This window comes from Ochotona princeps, chromosome 5 (genome assembly GCF_030435755.1).
Source record: "Ochotona princeps isolate mOchPri1 chromosome 5, mOchPri1.hap1, whole genome shotgun sequence".
NCBI lineage: Eukaryota > Metazoa > Chordata > Mammalia > Lagomorpha > Ochotonidae > Ochotona > Ochotona princeps.
The window spans coordinates 58,862,650-58,875,374 of record NC_080836.1 but is presented as its reverse complement, the minus strand read 5'-3'; the positions used below and the strand labels follow the sequence as shown (position 1 = coordinate 58,875,374).

The window sequence follows — 12,725 nt, the reverse complement described above, 5'->3', positions numbered from 1 at the left end:
AAAGCGCCGCCCGCCATCCGGCCCCGGTCCCCGCGCGTGCGGGCGTGGCGTTGGCGCGGCGGCCAGGCGAGCGGCGGGGCGCGCCCGCGGCGGGCACACGCCCCTCACCTGGGCGAGGTCGGCGGCGCGCAGGCGCTGAGCACGGGGGCCGCGGCCGGGCGCTTCGGGTCCCGGGCCGGCAAGAGTTGGACGGTTCCAGAACGGCGCCGGGCCGAGCGGTCTCCAGCAGCACCGTTCGCTGCCTCCACCCGGGCTGCCGCAGAGCGAGGGCGGGCGTCTGTAGGACGCGCCCGCACAGCCCTGGCCGGGACCGCCGCCGCCGGAGCGCGAGCAACAGCTTCGTGGCGGGAGAGGGCGTCGCTGTCCGCCAAGCGCCGGCGGCCGGTGCGCTGAGGTAAGCTCCGGGCGCCCACCCGACCCAGCGCCCCGCGGAACGGGCACCCCCTCCTGCGAGGAGCAGGCGGGCATCTGGCCGCGCCACCCGAGGGAATGAATGCCTGGGAGCCCCCACTGTCTCCCGACGGAGTTTGCACTTTGTCCCGCGGTCCCACTTGTAGAGGACGCTCGGCGAGCCGCAGAGGCTCTTGTGAATCCCTGGAGTTAGCGTGGGCTCCCGAGCTGCTGAGTCCCAGGGTAGGCGCCGCTTCTCAAGGGCGGAAGTCGGGGGTCGGGTGGGGACCTAAAGGGAGAGAGGAGAGGACTGGACAGTGTGACCTGCTGTGGTCGGCCACAGTGCCGGCAAGTTTGGGGTTCACTGCAGTGATATGTGTAAGTTTGGGGATAGGGGACTGGGAGGAGGACAGCCGTGGAAGCTGGGGTTCCCGGGGGAGTTCTGCCGCCCAGTGGAGGTGAGATAGAGCGAGGGACATAAAGCTTTAAAGGAAGGTCCTCAAAGTTTGCATTTGCCTGGAGCCCCGAGGGGCGGCCTGGGCGGCCGAGTGACGGTGCCGGCGCGGGGTGGGAGGACGCCGGCGGACTGCGGAAGGGACGAGGGAAAGGGAGGAGGAGGAGGACCATCTGCTACGCCACTGTTCTGTGCGGGGGCCGGTGGGGAGCTGGCCCAGAGGATGCTTCGCCCAGCTCCGGAGGGCAGAGTTCTGCTAGCGGTGAACTTGGATGGGGAGCGTTGTGGATCCTTGAAGGAAAGTAAATTACCCAGTCTCCCCCCACCTCAGTGAGTGCAAAGCAAATGCATTTTTGGAATGCTCGCGGCAAGTTCCTAGGTTGGGAGCCGCCTGTCTTCATTTTCACGCAGAGGTGAGGTTCGCAGTGCCCTGTGGATTTGCTCCAGGTTTCTGGAGCGAAACAGAAGGCAAACTTTGTCAAAATGTGGTCGAAGATTTTCACACGCAAGGAGTGCAGTGTGTGTTACGGGCTAAGCCTCAAGCCTGGGGAGACTGGTAGCTTCTCCATAATTGCCGAATCTGTTGGAAATGCAGTTATCAGATAAGGAAGACGACTTTTTTGTAAGGGCTGTTGGACCTCATAGATAAAGTTACAGGTTTGGGCCCGAAAGATCTCTTTCAAATGTTTGAGAGTCTGATTCTGCTTTCTGAGTCCTTTACTCTATATTAGCTGTCTGTGCATGGTGTGGCGTGGTATGATGTGTGTTTGTGTGTGTGTGTGTCCCCTTCCCTGTGGTAGATAAATGCTTTTAGAATGTGCAATGCGGCGTTGCAAGTTTTGTTGTTCCTGGAGGTTTTTAAGGTGAAAAAAATGTTTATCTTGTCAAAATGTGATTGTTGTTTGCATCCTGTATTTCCATAAACGGGCTGTCTGGATTTAGAATTAGCACTTATCCATTTCCCAAAGTGATTTGAAGAAGGTTGGGTTAAAAATACACAGATAAAACAGCAGTTGTTGCAGATCTCCTGACCTCTCTAGGATACGTTTGTAGTGAAGTATTTGGGGGAAGATGACTTCTTTTAACTGAGGGAAGATTACTGTCCCCTCTGGAAGCCTGCTGGTGACATAAACGTTTTGGAGTCTAATTCTTTATGTGCTTCATTTGCATATATTATTTCATGTTATGTAAGTGAAAATGTCTTTCTAGATGGCTAACCTCTATCATTTAAATTTTAAAAATAATGTCAATATTTCACAGCAGTGTTAATTGTACAGATTCACAGAGCAAAGAGAAAACAATGAATTTAGTGTATCTGAACGCGAGGCAGTCTCCTCTCCTGCCATCGGTACTTGTCACCCAAACATGGTCAGTTAGTGAGACCTGCCAGCAGTTAGTGGATAACTTTACCAAGAGTAACTGCTATATGAGGAACCCTCAAAGTCTGTCAGGTGGGCCTGGCGTTCTTTCTCTCTGGCAAGTGACCTGGCTCAGGGGGAACAAATAATCCTTCAAAATAAGAGACTCTGAAATATGACATGTCTACACCAAATCATGCTGTCTGAAGCTGGGCTCCCTAAAAAGATGAGGATCACATTTTTGGAGGGCCACCCCTGCCTTGGACTTTTTTCTTCTTGCCATACCTAAAAATGTCATTCCTTGCTTTTCAACAGCAACAATTCTCATTTTAAAATGTTAGCAATTAACTCACTTCTCACTGGTCTGGCTGCTTTATTTGTGAAATATCTTTGTTCAAAGAAATAAAGGGTGGAATTGGCTTTCCGCTGATATGATAAGATCCTGTCTTCAGAGATCTGAAGAACAGTGCGTGCATGTGTCCCAGTTTCACACTGCTTTTTATTTGCTTTTGACTTTCCAGCAAAACTCCCCTCCGCCATTCCATCACCTCCTTTTGTCCCCGCCCTCTTTGTGTTCTCCCCAGGTGTCTCAATATCTAGTCTTTTTGCTTGACTTCTTATTTTAATTATTTTTTTTAATTCCTGGAGATTTCTCTTGGTCTCCTTTGAGTTATGGGATATCTGCTTCTTGCCCTTTGCTTTGTGTGTTTTTGTTGTTGGTGGTGGTGGTGGCAGTGGTGGTGATATCCTTTTGTGACATCCCAGCTCTGCATTCACTCCTGGGCTTTCTCTTTACCCTTTGAGCCAGTTTAGGGTCAGCTTTAGATGGCTCTCAGATGCCTCATATTTATCATCTAGTTTCTGAAGCCGGACTCTAATCAGCATCTCACTATTAAGTGAGCAGAGATGAATCTTGTGTCAGTTTTCACACATCTCCCAGTCCAGTCACAGCCACACCCCCACAACTGTACCGCCAAGGTGCCCCCTCTTCATTTCTCTTCTGGGGTGCTTGCATTTGTCTGTGTTTGTCTACCATGCTAACTTCCTCCAGCCTCTGGGTTCCAATCTGTTCCTGGTTTGGTTTATGAAGAATAAGCTTCCTGGTGCAGAGCCATACTTAGGTACTGGCTAATCCACTTCTGCCCCAAATGCTATCAAATGATGCTCAGACCTCTTCTGTGAGAGTGAAGAGCTTTTGCAGTCCAGTCTCACAGCAGATCCACCTTTTAATTCTTTGTCTCACTGATTGATTCATTTATTTGTTCATGAACTTGGGGCATGTTTGAATGCCTGCTCTGTGGCAGGTGCAGCTATAGTTGGGTCATTTGTAAAATGCTCTGCGGATTGGCTCACTGATGAATTTCAAATTTTACTTTTGCGTATTGGAACCTTAAAATACAATCTTTTTGTTGTTGAAGTGGAACCTCTTCTGCCCTCGCTTGGTAGTCCTGAGTTACCATCCCAGGGCCTGGAATCTCCTCAGAATAGTTTGTCACTGCTCCAGGCTGGAGATAGTGCTCTCTGACACACAGCAGTCCGTCAGTTCTGCCTCTTTGCTTGAATGCTGTTGCTTCTGTGGGGAACAGGCCTTTGTGCATCCCTACCAGCATTCCCACCTGTGAAGGTCAGCATACTTGCTGTGTGCTTGCTAATGCCTCTGAACTCCAGCTTTTGCTGCAATGCCATTTGCCCTCTTCTGGAAGCACGAGTCAAAGTCCCTACTTGTATACTGATGCTGTCTGCACTCTCCACTAAGGGCACTGCACTAAGCTTGCCTAATCACAGACTTTTGTTTCCTGAAATTTCTTGCTCATCACCTCTCATGTCATAGAGTGGCAGTGAATAATGTAACACTAAGTTCTTTACTCCCAATTGGTAAAATAATTTTTAAAAACTCCCTAGTTGGTCCTTACAGTTAGAACCAGTACTTTTCAATTTTTCATATGCAGATAAATCATAAGATTTTATTAGGGAACAAATCCTTGTTAAACAGGTGAGGAGGCATTTCCAATAAGTTCCCAGGTAATGTTAAATTAGTTTATCATTGAGATACCATTTGAGTAGCAAGGCAGTGCATGATGTATGTCAGCTTTGAGGGTTTCTGCCAGCCCTGGCCTCTCTGCCTGGTGATTTTCTTGTAGTTAGTGCTTGCCTCTATTATTTTCTGTTTTGGAAGTGATTTAGACACAGAGATGCTTCCCAAAGCCAAAAAGGCTTGTTTCTTCTCTTGGATTTTCCTCATTTTATGGTTCTCTGGCTAGGTAGGTTTCATTTTCCCATTATTTGCAGATTGTTGCTTTTCCCCTTTCTCAGTCTGTTATGATTCCTCTCCTCCCCGGCCGCCCTTTTCTGTTTTCTGGGGTTCTTGCAGTTCTCTTCAGGTGTCTTGGCTGACTCCCTGCCCCACCTGTTTTCCCACTGCTTCCAGATTTTTTCAGCGAGAGGAGCACTGAAATAGGGCGTGGAGGACTTGAGCTCTCATTCCGCCTTCCCCACTAGCATGAGAGGTGGGGCCAAGCTGTTTCTTTTCTGGGCTCCTCCATCACTTCTTGATGGAGCGTGTGGGTTACACAACTTCCTGGGTCTGCTTCTGAACTGAGATGCCATGTGGGCTCCTCACATGGGGTAGAAGGAGCAGTTGGGAGAGGAAACTGGGACCATCTGATGCTGCTGGTGTTGCAGCCTATCCTCAGCTGCCATTCCCGGGTCGGGTTTCTGCTCTAGATAAACAACTTGAACTTTCATTGTTGTTCCAGGACTAATTGTAGAAAATGTTCATATCTCAACTACTCCTTGGTGTGCTCCAGTTTAGTTATTCTCACTCCGGTAGTCTCTCGCAGATTACTTCAGGAACTTTAAAAAAAGAATTAGTGACACTGCTAGTCCACCTCCAGGGAATGATCTAATCTACCAATACTTTTTAAAAAAAGATTTATTTATTTTTATTGAAAGAGTTACAGAGAGAAGGAGAGACTGAGAAAGATCTTCTGTCCATTGATTCACTCCCCAAATGGCCACAGCAGTTGGAGCTTTGGAAACCAGGAGCTCTGGAAGCCAGGAACCAGGAGCTTCTTCTGGGTCACCCATGTGAGTGAAGGATCCCAGGAGTTTGGGCCATCCTCGACTGTTTTCCCAGGCCACAGCCAGGGAGCTGGATGGGAAGTGGGGCAGCTGGGACTTGAGCTGGTACCCATATCGGATCCCAGTTGTACAAGGTGAGAATTTAGCTACTAGGCCATTGTGCCGAGCTCAATTTATCAATCAAAAATTTTTTCTTAAAAAGGACAGAAAAAATCCCAAAGCAATTCTATTTCCCAGCCTTGGTAGAGAAATATATAGAACTGTGGGTGATGAAAAACAGTAATAGTGTTGTTCTGAGTGAAACTCTGGTTTTTCTGCTCTCCAACTGCTCATACTCCTGATCTGCAAAATGGGTAATGTAGTTATTATGAAGCTGCTCCAAGGAGGAGCATGGAGTATAGTATGCACTGTGGTTGCAGAAAAGATAATAGGGTTTTATTATGATAATAACATTCTTGCAAACCAGTCAAGGATTGGTGTTAGCCAAGGTAACAATTCTTTTACTTCCTGTTGAACTTCAAGATGTTTGACACAAGATAATCAGTTTTGAAGAGAAAATCATGATCATGTTTTGCAGAAATTAGTGGAAAAACACAGAAGCAGCATATAAACTAATAAAACAACTGCCCTTTTGTTTTTGATTGATTTGGTGCCACATCAACTCCACGGTCTCATAAATAACAGGGTTGGATTAAAATGCATATAAACTGATTCAGAAAGATGACCCGGATTCCTTACCTACTTTGTGAAAAATGACTCAGCCGTTTATTAAAGAGAGTTGTAGCTTCAGCAAATAAAAAGTATTGAAATTCGTGGCCCTAAGTGAGCATTTTATTTTGGTAATAAATATGAATGTGCAAGGTGTTTACATTTTAAGTTTACAATGGGTAATGAAATTTAAAAATCAAAATGCACACCAAGATATCCTGTCTTCTGCAGGCTAAAGTTCATCAGCAGCTTTTTCTCCTCCTTTTGGCTGAGATTCTGGAATAGCCATTATACTATTATAATATCATTATATTAGCAAAACAATGATTAAATAAATGGGTGCCACTAGTATTAACAGGTCCCACATCCCAGTTTTTTGAGGGTGCATTTAAAAATAAACAGAAGGGGGAGCTCTGTATTTCCAAGGAGCCTAGCCAGGGTGCGTGCACGTAACTGTCATGGATGGTGGTACTGAGATCCTTTGTATTTGGAACATCTGTTGATGAGGACAGCTTCCCACCTTTTCCCCTTGACATTAAAAGTTTTATTTCTATGTTGTTTACTTTTGAATCATGAAAAGTATCTTTCAGTTAAATCTTGACAGTCTAGTATTTATTTTCCCTACAGTGATGTGTACTTAAAAAATATTTATTTATTTTTATTGGAAGGTAGATTTACACAGAGGAAGATCTTCTGTCCATTGATTCACTCCCCAAGTTACTGCAATGGCTGGAGCTGAGTCAGTCTGAAACCAGGAGCCAGGGTGCAGGGTCCTAAGGCTTTGGGCCATCCTTGACTGCTTTCCCAGGCCACAGGCAGGGAGCTGGATGGGAAGCAGGGCAGTCGGGATTAGAACCTGTGCCCATATGAGATCCCAGTGCATTTAAGGCGAGGCTTTAGCTGTGAGGGTATCATGCAGGGTGCTGATGTGTACTATTAAAATAATGCAAGGAAGAAGATATGATGAAATGTTTAGCAGTCCTTTTGAGTTATACCAAGAAAAGGCCCATTATAAGAGAAAATGAGATAATTTCTCTAAATCTTGGTTTCTGTAAACTAGTGTCAATATTGTGTAAAATTCTACAGAGAGTTCTGATTTTTGGTGTTCAAGTGGCCCATCTGCCAGATAGTCAGTTGAGGTCTTTTTATGTTGGAAGTCTGGATTCTTGGTGCAGTTATATGGGTTTGGATTCATATTTTAATCTCGCCTTAGTAGATTGCTATTACTATGAAATAGTATGAATATGGCACTGACACCACTTAGTCCAAGACATTCATTAAGTCACCACTGTAATTTTGTAGTTAAAAGTAGGATATGCAAGGTCCTCATTGGAATGTCAGAAAAAATAGACCCAGAGAATTTAGAATATTTAATATTGGGTCTAGGGATATTTCAAAAATGTCTTTGACATTAAAACTAGGCAAAGAAATTGTATATATCTTATGAGGCCCTTGGACTTGTTACTTTGCAGTTGGAAAAGCTCTGCACAGGCTTGGGGGAGGTCTTCCCTTGTACATGATGAAAAATGTAATGCTTAACATTAAGAATACAAAGCATAAAGTGCCATTGTGTACAAACACAGCCATTTAAATTTTATCCATATGTGATATTTGTATTTAATATGATCTTTTTTGCATTTAATATGTTCTTTATGCCTATTTTCATATACATGAAGATGCTGACGATGGGACTAATATCATTCTCTGCGAATTTTGTTCCTTTGAAGATGAGATTGTTCCATGTCCAGGCTGAGACACTGTTGTTTTAGATTCTAGTGTAACTTGTTAGATGTGTGACTGACCAACTTACTTAATTTCTGTATGACTTGGCTTCCCAAGTTGGAAAGAAAATGGAAGAGTATATTGTGGAATCATTGTCAGTAAAGTGAGATCATACATATCGCATAGTAAAGTTGTTGGTATTACGTGGTGCAGCTATCATTTACATGGATTAGATTAATTATTAACATGAAATACCTCAGAGATGGATTGAATTCTTTGCCAAGAGAACTTTTGAAATTGGTTTTTTGGGCCTTTGGCTTCAAGTTTACTTGGTATTTTTCAGTTGTATAATTTCTATATTATCATCTACCTTCCCTTGCTTGCTTTAGAAGAATAACTCAATGGAAGTTCAAATAGAGGCATGGAATTATAAGTACTTAAAGGACTCTGAAAATTTGTTATGTGAAGCTTAGGTGGATTTTTACTAACAAAATGTATAATGTGGGCTGTAGCACTTTTGGATAGATCAAGTAGCTTAACACATGGCTTCCGCATGAATATGCTTTCTGAACTTGGTCCGCATGTGCAAATCTGGAACATTACTGAGGTATGGAGGTTTAGGAGCCAATTTATGTAACCAAGCTTTATATAACTAGGCTGGACTCACTAAGGTTAATCTTTTGAGTCACCTGAGTTGTAATTGCATGATCATCTGTAGGATCTCTTTGGGTTGATAAGCAATTTATTTAACATCTAAACTGGACTTTTTTTTAAAAAAAAGCTTTATTTATTTTCATTGATAAGTTAGATATATAGAGAGGAGGAGAGACAGAGAGGAAGATCTCCCCTGTGAGTGCAGGGTGCCAAGATTTTGGACCATTCTCAACTGCTTTCTCAGGCCACAAGCAAGGAGCTGGGTGGGAAGCAGGGTTGCTGGGATTAGAACTGGCACCTATATGGGATGCTGGTGTGTGCAAGGCGAGGACTTTAGCCACTAGGCCGTGGCTCCAGGCCCTAAACTGGACTTTTATGTTGAAATTTAGGAAGCAAAAGAATTGACACGATTTGTTGAACCATAAGCAGAACTGCCAGACTTTATGTCCACATATATCTGATGATTGCATGTAGAATTCTTAATGGTCTCACCTCCATAGGAATAAAATCTTCAACACTCAGAATGTGGTAGGTAACATCCTAATATTGTTCTTTTATTGTATATCCCTGTCCTGTCTGATAATTGTGGCCGCCAGACTGGTGCTAATAAACACTGCTTCTACAGTCATTCCTGGGCTTAGGATGTGAAACACTGCGAATACTTGCTGAAGACTCATATTCTCTGGAATAAATGCTTGAAGGAAAAGACTCACTAGGTTTGAGGAGGGACAGAGTAAACTATTTTCTAAGTGTCTCAAATGATTGATAAGCTATAGCTAGTGATTAGCACTAGTTCTCAACTGGGGATACCAGAATTACTTGTGATTCTTAACGAAGGTCAAGAAATATGCCCAGATCATGGTCCACAGTCTGCTTCCTTCAATTGTCCCATGCCGAACCACATGGAAGATACCATGTGTTGATTCTGTAGTACCAGATTGTGCCCTCATGACAATTTGTTGACCTTTATTCAGAGATTTCAGTTCATCAGAGTTCTCCACAATGATATGGACCACTGCTACTTTTCCATGCACGTTAGCTAATAGCTGGGTTGAAAGTAAAGTAGCTAGTATTTGAGCCAGAACTCATAGGAGATGCAGGTGTTGCCATCAGCAACTTAACCCAAAGCAGGACTATTCGGGTCTGTCAGTACATCCATTTAAATATTTTATATGAAAAGAATTAAAATATTAATGATTCTACCTTTGATTATTTTAAAATCCAGCAAGAATATTCTATTTTATTAAATAAAACTTGGCTATCAATGAAAACTCACAGTAATGAGAGGAAAGTGGCAAAAAAGTTAGTAGTTAAGCCTCTCCTTGCTGTAGTGTTATTTCATGATTGACCACCCATGTTCATTATAAATCAGCCTTCATAGATGTCAACTTCTCACTCAACTGTGAGGTAAAGCTCAGTGGTAACTATAAGGAGCAGGATTTGGTGAAAGTGAGTAATTTGCACTGGGGTGTAGATGCTGGGAAATGGATGTAACAAGCTAAAGTAAATCTGAGAGGAAAAAAATGTGGAAAGTAACAATGTTTAGACCATACTGATCTTCTTAAGAGGCAAATTTTTGGTTGTATAGCAAATTTTCCCCTATATTAAAAAAATTAAAAGACAACATCTGAACTGCTAGTTATGGTGATGGTTTGAGAAGCCCTCCATTGGATAGGTTTTTCATGGTCTGTAACACCTGGACTTAATTGGGAAGGTCAGACTGTTCCAAGGACCTGTCAAATGAAACCATTCCTTCATGTATCTCAAGACTTATTTGAGACAGGAAGCCCTTGGATCATGATTTCTATATTGGTTGGTTGAGGTCATTGTAAACATTCCAGAATGATGACAAACACAAGGTAGGATTTTTTGACTCTTCCCCTACCACCCATGGTTGCCATTGCTTAACCCCCTTTGTCAAAAGAACAAGCCATGTGCCTCATCTCCTGGTACCAGATGAAGAGTCAAACAGACATGGTGATGGTCCCCAAGCATTGGAAAGGGACACTATGTGGAGTAGCAAGCAGATCCGTGTTCTGAAGTTCCAGTAAACATGACTAGATTCAGTACATGGAATGATAAGCGGACAGATTTCATTCCATTGGAGAAATATTTTCCTCATTGTTGCGACTTCCTAATGGTGTTATGTCAGTTCTGAAGTTTTGCACAGGCAGTAGTTGAAAGTGTACAAAGGTTGAGAGGATCAGCCAGCAAGTAGGTATTTCTGCCCTGAGTAGATCTACAAGGGAATGATTACTGCAGTCTACCCCCTTCTTGGCATTATTGATAAAACAATTTGAGGAGTGACTCTAGGTCAGGGAAGAAAATACATGAGAAAAAATAGGGGAAAACACCTTAGAAAATCAAAGAACAATTATGCAACAATTCTCACCCCTCAACTTTTTAGCACTTTGTACACACTGAACATGTATCATGGGCTGCAGTATTAACTCATTTAGTAGCTGAAAGGCACAATTCCCAATGTGTCCCCTCTTAGAATTCTCTGATTGTTTTCTGCCCTTCACACAGAAGTTGAGCTCTGTTGTCATCTTTGATGATTTCTCACCAGAAGTGTTGACCTCTTCTGACTGAGATGGACCTCTGGGTAATCTTTATGTTCCGTATCACTTTTGCTAATATACTGATTTTTCACACTGTAAGTTCTTTGAGAGCAGGCTCCTTGAGTTCTTTATTGGCTTAACCACTACACAGCATCTGGCTGTGATAGTAGATTGTTTGCTGACACAAATATTTGATTACTCCTCTCATCACACCCCTCTCCCAAAGAAAATTCCTGGAATGGCTTTTGTCTTCAAGGTAAGGACCAGTAAAGAAGAACATCACAATCCTCTTTCGCTTCCTATTTCCCCACTCCTGAGCTCACTACAGTCATTTCTGTTACAGAGGAAAAGAGGGCAAGATAGTTAAGGGCATAAGGCCAGAAGAGAAGAGGAGGTTGTCTCTTACACAGATATCTGACCTGCAACAGCACTGGTGGGGGATGAGGAAGAAATCCTCCTCTTGCTGTTGGTAGCTGTGTGACCTGAAACTAGTCAGTAATTCACCATTTCTTTCTAGAACGTTTTTGGAAGCTCATTTGATCTTATATTCTGAAGTTCATAATCCCTTCCCATTTGAAGGTTTGCTGACGTTACCTCCCTCTTCTCCCGACAGTACTCTTGCAGATATACAAGAAGGCTTGGAAATCAATTTGGGGAGTAATTTTGGGATAAGGCTCTGTACTTTGTCACATGCACAGAAGCTCCTGCTGTATGGCTATAGAAAAATCATCGAAATATCTGAGATCTCTTGCTGAAATTGGTGTAACAATGTGTGCTTCATAGGATTGCAGAGACTCCTTGAGATAATGTACACATTTTAGTTTTTTTTTTTCTCTGTTCCAGAAACACAAGAAGCGCTTGGAAAATGGGAGCCACTATTGTTTGGAAATAGTGTCCCTTCTTACTTGCCTCTGTTGCTTTCCAGCCAGAGACACCCACACACATAGTCCTTGAAAACATTTCCTTGACCTGGGTGTTGCTGTGTTCTTGATCGTCATTTCTGCTCCACACAGGGCTAGTGGAGGACGGTCAGATTCCCTTCCTGCTGAGCAGTCTGCTTCTCCACGTACGATGGCCAGAAGAGCAGTGCATTTCACCGTGATGGGGAAGAGGCTTATTTTTAACATTTGCATAGAAGACATGGATGTTACTGAGGAGATGCTGAAATTGGGTGTAGGATGGTATAACTTAATATCACGTAATGTCTCATACCTAGATCAAAACTGCCTTCTTTGAAATAGCTTTGACTAAACAGTGGTGACACAGCAGCTCCCGAGCCTAATGACAAATAGACACCTTATAAAAATTTATGAAGTTCAGGTTGTAAAGAACACACTACACATACAGAATAGAGGTACTTCTCATTAAAATAATTTTATCCTTAAGTCTGTTGTCTGTGCTTTACCTACACTGGAAGCATGTGCTGGGGCCAGGCACCTCAGCAGCCTGCAAACTTTTATGTGGGTTATTGGAAAAAAATGATAGTCTTATGAGATATGATTTTCTCATTTCACCAAATTAGATTATTTGAGATAGCATTCCTGGATGTAAAATTTCAGTCCTGAGTAAATCGGTACCTGTGAGACTGCACAGACTGCCAACAGAGTGGAAATGGAGCATAATAAATCTGCCCTGAGCCCATTTCTTTTCACACAACTTCATAATTCATTCCTTGCCTGGTACCAGGGACCACTTTTTCACAGCTAATCAGTCGACATCCAGGATGATGCCTTGGTCCAGACCTCATTTCTTGGCTGCTCTGCTGCTCACTGGCTTCTTTCTAGAGCGGGCAGCCTT

At 43.4% G+C, this 12,725-nt stretch overlaps 1 protein-coding gene across 1 annotated transcript in view; it reads left to right on the top strand.

Annotated features, from left to right (window-relative positions):
- The first annotated feature begins 310 nt into the window (after window positions 1-310).
- ZNF385B (zinc finger protein 385B) overlaps window positions 311-12,725 on the top strand; it is a 408,564-nt gene continuing 396,149 nt past the window's right edge. Inside the window, exon 1 of the mRNA XM_004577002.2 lies at window positions 311-394. The gene's annotated coding sequence lies outside the window, so the exon portion shown is untranslated. The remainder of the gene's footprint in view (window positions 395-12,725) is intronic.